This window comes from Spea bombifrons, chromosome 9 (assembly GCF_027358695.1).
Source record: "Spea bombifrons isolate aSpeBom1 chromosome 9, aSpeBom1.2.pri, whole genome shotgun sequence".
NCBI classification, from domain to species: domain Eukaryota; kingdom Metazoa; phylum Chordata; class Amphibia; order Anura; family Pelobatidae; genus Spea; species Spea bombifrons.
The window spans coordinates 14,387,478-14,392,477 of NC_071095.1; the positions used below are offsets into that span (position 1 = coordinate 14,387,478).

Genomic DNA, 5,000 nt, shown 5'->3' on the forward strand with positions numbered 1-5,000 from the left:
TCTCCCCGGACTGTGAGAAAAGAAAAAGCCTACAACACCTGGTATTCCCAGGCGGTCTCCCATCCAGGTACTAACCAGGCCCAACCCTGCTTAGTTTCCGAGATCAGACAAGATCGGGCGCTTTCAGGGTGGTATGGCCGCAGGTGTGAAAGTTTTTTATTTTACTTCTCTTATTCTGTTGCTGCTGCTGCTGCTGCTGCTGCTGCTGCTGCTGCTTGTCGTCAGACAGAAAGAATTATAAGCCCTGGGACAGGACAGAGAAGGTGAGAAGGTTCAAATAAGGGTTTAAAGCTTTGATGATGAGCAAGAAACACATGGCAAAAAGCTCTCCCCGGACTGTGAGAAAAAATTAAAAGCCTACAACACCTGGTATTCCCAGGCGGTCTCCCATCCAGGTACTAACCAGGCCCAACTCTGCTTAGCTTCCGAGATGAGACGAGATCGGGCGCTTTCAGGGTGGTATGGCTGCAGGTGTGGAAGCTTTTTATTTTACTTCTCTTATTCTGTTGCTGCTGCTGCTGCTGCTGCTGCTGCTGCTGCTGCTTGTCGTCAGACAGAAAGAATTATAAGCCCTGGGACAGGACAGAGAAGGTGAGAAGGTTCAAATAAGGGTTTAAAGCTTTGATGATGAGCAAGAAACACATGGCAAAAAGCTCTCCCCGGACTGTGAGAAAAAATTAATAGCCTACAACACCTGGTATTGCCAGGCGGTCTCCCATCCAGGTACTAACCAGGCCCAACCCTGCTTAGCTTCCGAGATCAGACGAGATCGGGCGCTTTCAGGGTGGTATGGCCGCAGATGTGAACGTGTTTTATTTTACTTCTCTTATTCTGTTGCTGCTGCTGCTGCTGCTGCTGCTGCTGCTGCTGCTGCTGCTGCTTGTCGTCAGACAGAAAGAATTATAAGCCCTGGGACAGGACAGAGAAGGTGAGAAGGTTCAAATAAGGGTTTAAAGCTTTGATGATGAGCAAGAAACACATGGCAAAAAGCTGTCCCCGGACTGTGAGAAAAAATTAAAAGCCTACAACACCTGGTATTCCCAGGCGGTCTCCCATCCAGGTACTAACCAGGCCCAACCCTGCTTATCTTCTGAGATCAGACGAGATCGGGCGCTTTCAGGGTGGTATGGCCGGAGGTGTGAAAGTGTTTTATTTTACTTCTCTTATTCTGTTGCTACTGCTGCTGCTGCTGCTGCTGCTGCTGCTGCTGCTGCTGCTGCTGCTGCTTCTGCTGCTGCTGCTTGTCGTCAGACAGAAAGAATTATAAGCCCTGGGACAGGACAGAGAAGGTGAGAAGGTTCAAATAAGGGTTTAAAGCTTTGATGATGAGCAAGAAACACATGGCAAAAAGCTCTCCCCGGACTGTGAGAAAAAATTAAAAGCCTACAACACCTGGTATTCCCAGGCGGTCTCCCATCCAGGTACTAACCAGGCCCAACCCTGCTTAGCTTTCGAGATCAGGGGCTTTCAGGGTGGTATGGCCGCAGGTGTGAAAGTGTTTTATTTTACTTCTCTTATTCTGTTGCTGCTGCTGCTGCTGCTGCTGCTGCTGCTGCTTGTCGTCAGACAGAAAGAATTATAAGCCTTGGGACAGGGCAGAGAAGGTGAGAAGGTTCAAATAAGGGTTTAAAGCTTTGATGATGAGCAAGAAACACATGGCAAAAAGCTCTCCCCGGACTGTGAGAAAAAATTAAAAGCCTACAACACCTGGTATTCCCAGGCGGTCTCCCATCCAGGTACTAACCAGGCCCAACCCTGCTTAGCTTCCGAGCTCAGGCGCTTTCAGGGTGGTATGGCCGCAGGTGTGAAAGTGTTTTATTTTACTTCTCTTATTCTGTTGCTGCTGCTGCTGCTGCTGCTGCTGCTGCTGCTGCTGCTGCTGCTGCTGCTGCTGCTGCTGCTGCTGCTGCTGCTGCTGCTGCTGCTTGTCGTCAGACAGAAAGAATTATAAGCCCTGGGACAGGACAGAGAAGGTGAGAAGGTTCAAATAAGGGTTTAAAGCTTTGATGATGAGCAAGAAACACATGGCAAAAAGCTCTCCCCGGACTGTGAGAAAAAATTAAAAGCCTACAACACCTGGTATTCCCAGGCGGTCTCCCATCCAGGTACTAACCAGGCCCAACCCTGCTTAGCTTCTGAGATCAGATGAGATCGGGCGCTTTCAAGGTGGTATGGCTGAAGGTGTGAAAGTTTTTTATTTTACTTCTCTTATTCTGTTGCTGCTGCTGCTGCTGCTGCTGCTGCTGCTGCTGCTGCTGCTGCTGCTGCTTGTCGTCAGACAGAAAGAATTATAAGCCCTGGGACAGGACAGAGAAGGTGAGAAGGTTCAAATAAGGGTTTAAAGCTTTGATGATGAGCAAGAAACACATGGCAAAAAGCTCTCCCCGGACTGTGAGAAAAAATTAAAAGCCTACAACACCTGGTATTCCCAGGCGGTCTCCCATCCAGGTACTAACCAGGCCCAACTCTGCTTAGCTTCCAAGATGAGACGAGATCGGGCGCTTTCAGGGTGGTATGGCTGCAGGTGTGAAAGCTTTTTATTTTACTTCTCTTATTCTGTTGCTGCTGCTGCTGCTGCTGCTGCTGCTGCTGCTGCTTGTCGTCGTCGTCAGACAGAAAGAATTATAAGCCCTGGGACAGGACAGAGAAGGTGAGAAGGTTCAAATAAGGGTTTAAAGCTTTGATGATGAGCAAGAAACACATGGCAAAAAGCTCTCCCCGGACTGTGAGAAAAAATTAAAAGCCTACAACACCTGGTATTCCCAGGCGGTCTCCCATCCAGGTACTAACCAGGGCCAACGCTGCTTATCTTCTGAGATCAGGCGCTTTCAGGGTGGTACGGCCGCAGGTGTGAAAGTGTTTTATTTTACTTCTCTTATTCTGTTGCTACTGCTGCTGCTGCTGCTGCTGCTGCTGCTGCTGCTGCTGCTGCTGCTGCTGCTGCTGCTGCTGCTGCTGCTGCTGCTTCTGCTGCTGCTGCTTGTCGTCAGACAGAAAGAATTATAAGCCCTGGGACAGGACAGAGAAGGTGAGAAGGTTCAAATAAGGGTTTAAAGCTTTGATGATGAGCAAGAAACACATGGCATAAAAGCTCTCCCCGGACTGTGAGAAAAAATTAAAAGCCTACAACACCTGGTATTCCCAGGCGGTCTCCCATCCAGGTACTAACCAGGCCCAACCCTGCTTAGCTTTCGAGATCAGGCGCTTTCAGGGTGGTATGGCCGCAGGTGTGAAAGTGTTTTATTTTACTTCTCTTATTCTGCTGCTGCTGCTGCTGCTGCTGCTGCTGCTGCTGCTGCTGCTGCTGCTGCTGCTGCTGCTGCTGCTGCTGCTGCTGCTGCTGCTGCTGCTGCTGCTGCTGCTGCTGCTGCTGCTGCTGCTGCTGCTGCTGCTGCTTGTCGTCAGACAGAAAGAATTATAAGCCCTGGGACAGGGCAGAGAAGGTGAGAAGGTTCAAATAAGGGTTTAAAGCTTTGATGATGAGCAAGAAACACATGGCAAAAAGCTCTCCCCGGACTGTGAGAAAAAATTAAAAGCCTACAACACCTGGTATTCCCAGGCGGTCTCCCATCCAGGTACTAACCAGGCCCAACCCTGCTTAGCTTCCGAGATCAGGCGCTTTCAGGGTGGTATGGCCACAGGTGTGAAAGTGTTTTATTTTACTTCTCTTATTCTGTTGCTGCTGCTGCTGTTGCTGCTGCTGCTGCTGCTGCTGCTGCTGCTGCTGCTGCTGCTTGTCGTCAGACAGAAAGAATTATAAGCCCTGGGACAGGACAGAGAAGGTGAGAAGGTTCAAATAAGGGTTTAAAGCTTTGATGATGAGCAAGAAACACATGGCAAAAAGCTCTCCCCGGACTGTGAGAAAAAATTAAAAGCCTACAACACCTGGTATTCCCAGGCGGTCTCCCATCCAGGTACTAACCAGGCCCAACTCTGCTTAGCTTCCGAGATCAGACGAGACCGGGCGCTTTCAGGGTGGTATGGCCGCAGGTGTGAACGTGTTTTATTTTACTTCTCTTATTCTGTTGCTGCTGCTGCTGCTGCTGCTGCTGCTGCTGCTGCTGCTTGTCGTCGTCGTCAGACAGAAATAATTATAAGCCCTGGGACAGGACAGAGAAGGTTCAAATAAGGGTTTAAAGCCTTGATGATGAGCAAGAAACACATGGCAAAAAGCTCTCCCCGGACTGTGAGAAAAAATTAAAAGACTACAACACCTGGTATTCCCAGGCGGTCTCCCATCTAGGTACTAACTAGGCCCAACCCTGCTTAGCTTCCGAGATCAGGCGCTTTCAGGGTGGTATGGCCGCAGGTGTGAAAGTGTTTTATTTTACTTCTCTTATTCTGTTGCTGCTGCTGCTGCTGCTGCTGTTGCTGCTGCTGCTGCTGCTGTTGCTGCTGCTGCTGCTGCTGCTGTTGCTGCTGCTGCTGCTGCTGTTGCTGCTGCTGTTGCTGCTTGTCGTCAGACAGAAAGAATTATAAGCCCTGGGACAGGACAGAGAAGGTGAGAAGGTTCAAATAAGGGTTTAAAGCTTTGATGATGAGCAAGAAACACATGGCAAAAAGCTCTCCCCGGACTGTGAGAAAAAATTAAAAGCCTACAACACCTGGTATTCCCAGGCGGTCTCCCATCCAGGTACTAACCAGGCCCAACCCTGCTTAGCTTCCGAGATCAGACGAGATCAGGCGCTTTCAGGGTGGTATGGCCGCAGGTGTGAAAGTGTTTTATTTTACTTCTCTTATTCTGTTGCTGCTGCTGCTGCTGCTGCTGCTGCTGCTGCTGCTGCTTCTGCTGCTGCTGCTGCTTGTCGTCAGACAGAAAGAATTATAAGCCCTGGGACAGGACAGAGAAGGTGAGAAGGTTCAAATAAGGGTTTAAAGCTTTGATGATGAGCAAGAAACACATGGCAAAACGCTCTCCCAGGACTGTGAGAAAAAATTAAAAGCCTACAACACCTGGTATTCCCAGGCGGTCTCCCATCCAGGTACTAACCAGGCCCAAC

The 5,000-nt window shown here is 49.5% G+C and overlaps 8 non-coding genes and 7 pseudogenes across 8 annotated transcripts in view; all 15 read right to left on the reverse strand.

The window, feature by feature from the left end:
- Positions 1-26: 26 nt before the first annotated feature.
- LOC128464650 (5S ribosomal RNA) lies at positions 27-145 on the reverse strand. Its single transcript, XR_008344472.1, has one exon. It is a non-coding gene; the product is annotated as a 5S ribosomal RNA (ribosomal RNA).
- Positions 146-354: 209 nt separating this feature from the next.
- On the reverse strand, positions 355-473 carry LOC128465364 (5S ribosomal RNA). Its single transcript, XR_008345146.1, has one exon. It is a non-coding gene; the product is annotated as a 5S ribosomal RNA (ribosomal RNA).
- Positions 474-682: 209 nt separating this feature from the next.
- On the reverse strand, positions 683-801 carry LOC128464502 (5S ribosomal RNA). The gene has a single exon (XR_008344333.1). It is a non-coding gene; the product is annotated as a 5S ribosomal RNA (ribosomal RNA).
- A 218-nt stretch (positions 802-1,019) lies between these two features.
- Positions 1,020-1,138, reverse strand: LOC128464944 (5S ribosomal RNA). Its single transcript, XR_008344750.1, has one exon. It is a non-coding gene; the product is annotated as a 5S ribosomal RNA (ribosomal RNA).
- Positions 1,139-1,380: 242 nt separating this feature from the next.
- Positions 1,381-1,489, reverse strand: LOC128466311 (uncharacterized; annotated as a pseudogene).
- A 206-nt stretch (positions 1,490-1,695) lies between these two features.
- On the reverse strand, positions 1,696-1,804 carry LOC128466017 (uncharacterized; annotated as a pseudogene).
- Positions 1,805-2,064: 260 nt separating this feature from the next.
- On the reverse strand, positions 2,065-2,183 carry LOC128464170 (5S ribosomal RNA). The gene has a single exon (XR_008344021.1). It is a non-coding gene; the product is annotated as a 5S ribosomal RNA (ribosomal RNA).
- A 224-nt stretch (positions 2,184-2,407) lies between these two features.
- Positions 2,408-2,526, reverse strand: LOC128465608 (uncharacterized; annotated as a pseudogene).
- A 215-nt stretch (positions 2,527-2,741) lies between these two features.
- Positions 2,742-2,850, reverse strand: LOC128466602 (uncharacterized; annotated as a pseudogene).
- A 270-nt stretch (positions 2,851-3,120) lies between these two features.
- Positions 3,121-3,229, reverse strand: LOC128466139 (uncharacterized; annotated as a pseudogene).
- A 305-nt stretch (positions 3,230-3,534) lies between these two features.
- Positions 3,535-3,643, reverse strand: LOC128466033 (uncharacterized; annotated as a pseudogene).
- A 230-nt stretch (positions 3,644-3,873) lies between these two features.
- On the reverse strand, positions 3,874-3,992 carry LOC128464226 (5S ribosomal RNA). Its single transcript, XR_008344073.1, has one exon. It is a non-coding gene; the product is annotated as a 5S ribosomal RNA (ribosomal RNA).
- Positions 3,993-4,202: 210 nt separating this feature from the next.
- On the reverse strand, positions 4,203-4,311 carry LOC128466482 (uncharacterized; annotated as a pseudogene).
- A 281-nt stretch (positions 4,312-4,592) lies between these two features.
- On the reverse strand, positions 4,593-4,711 carry LOC128462710 (5S ribosomal RNA). The gene has a single exon (XR_008342644.1). It is a non-coding gene; the product is annotated as a 5S ribosomal RNA (ribosomal RNA).
- Positions 4,712-4,941: 230 nt separating this feature from the next.
- Positions 4,942-5,000, reverse strand: part of LOC128462527 (5S ribosomal RNA) — a 119-nt gene continuing 60 nt past the window's right edge. Inside the window, exon 1 of the ribosomal RNA XR_008342472.1 lies at positions 4,942-5,000. This exon is cut by the window's right edge and continues 60 nt beyond it. This is a non-coding gene — a ribosomal RNA (5S ribosomal RNA).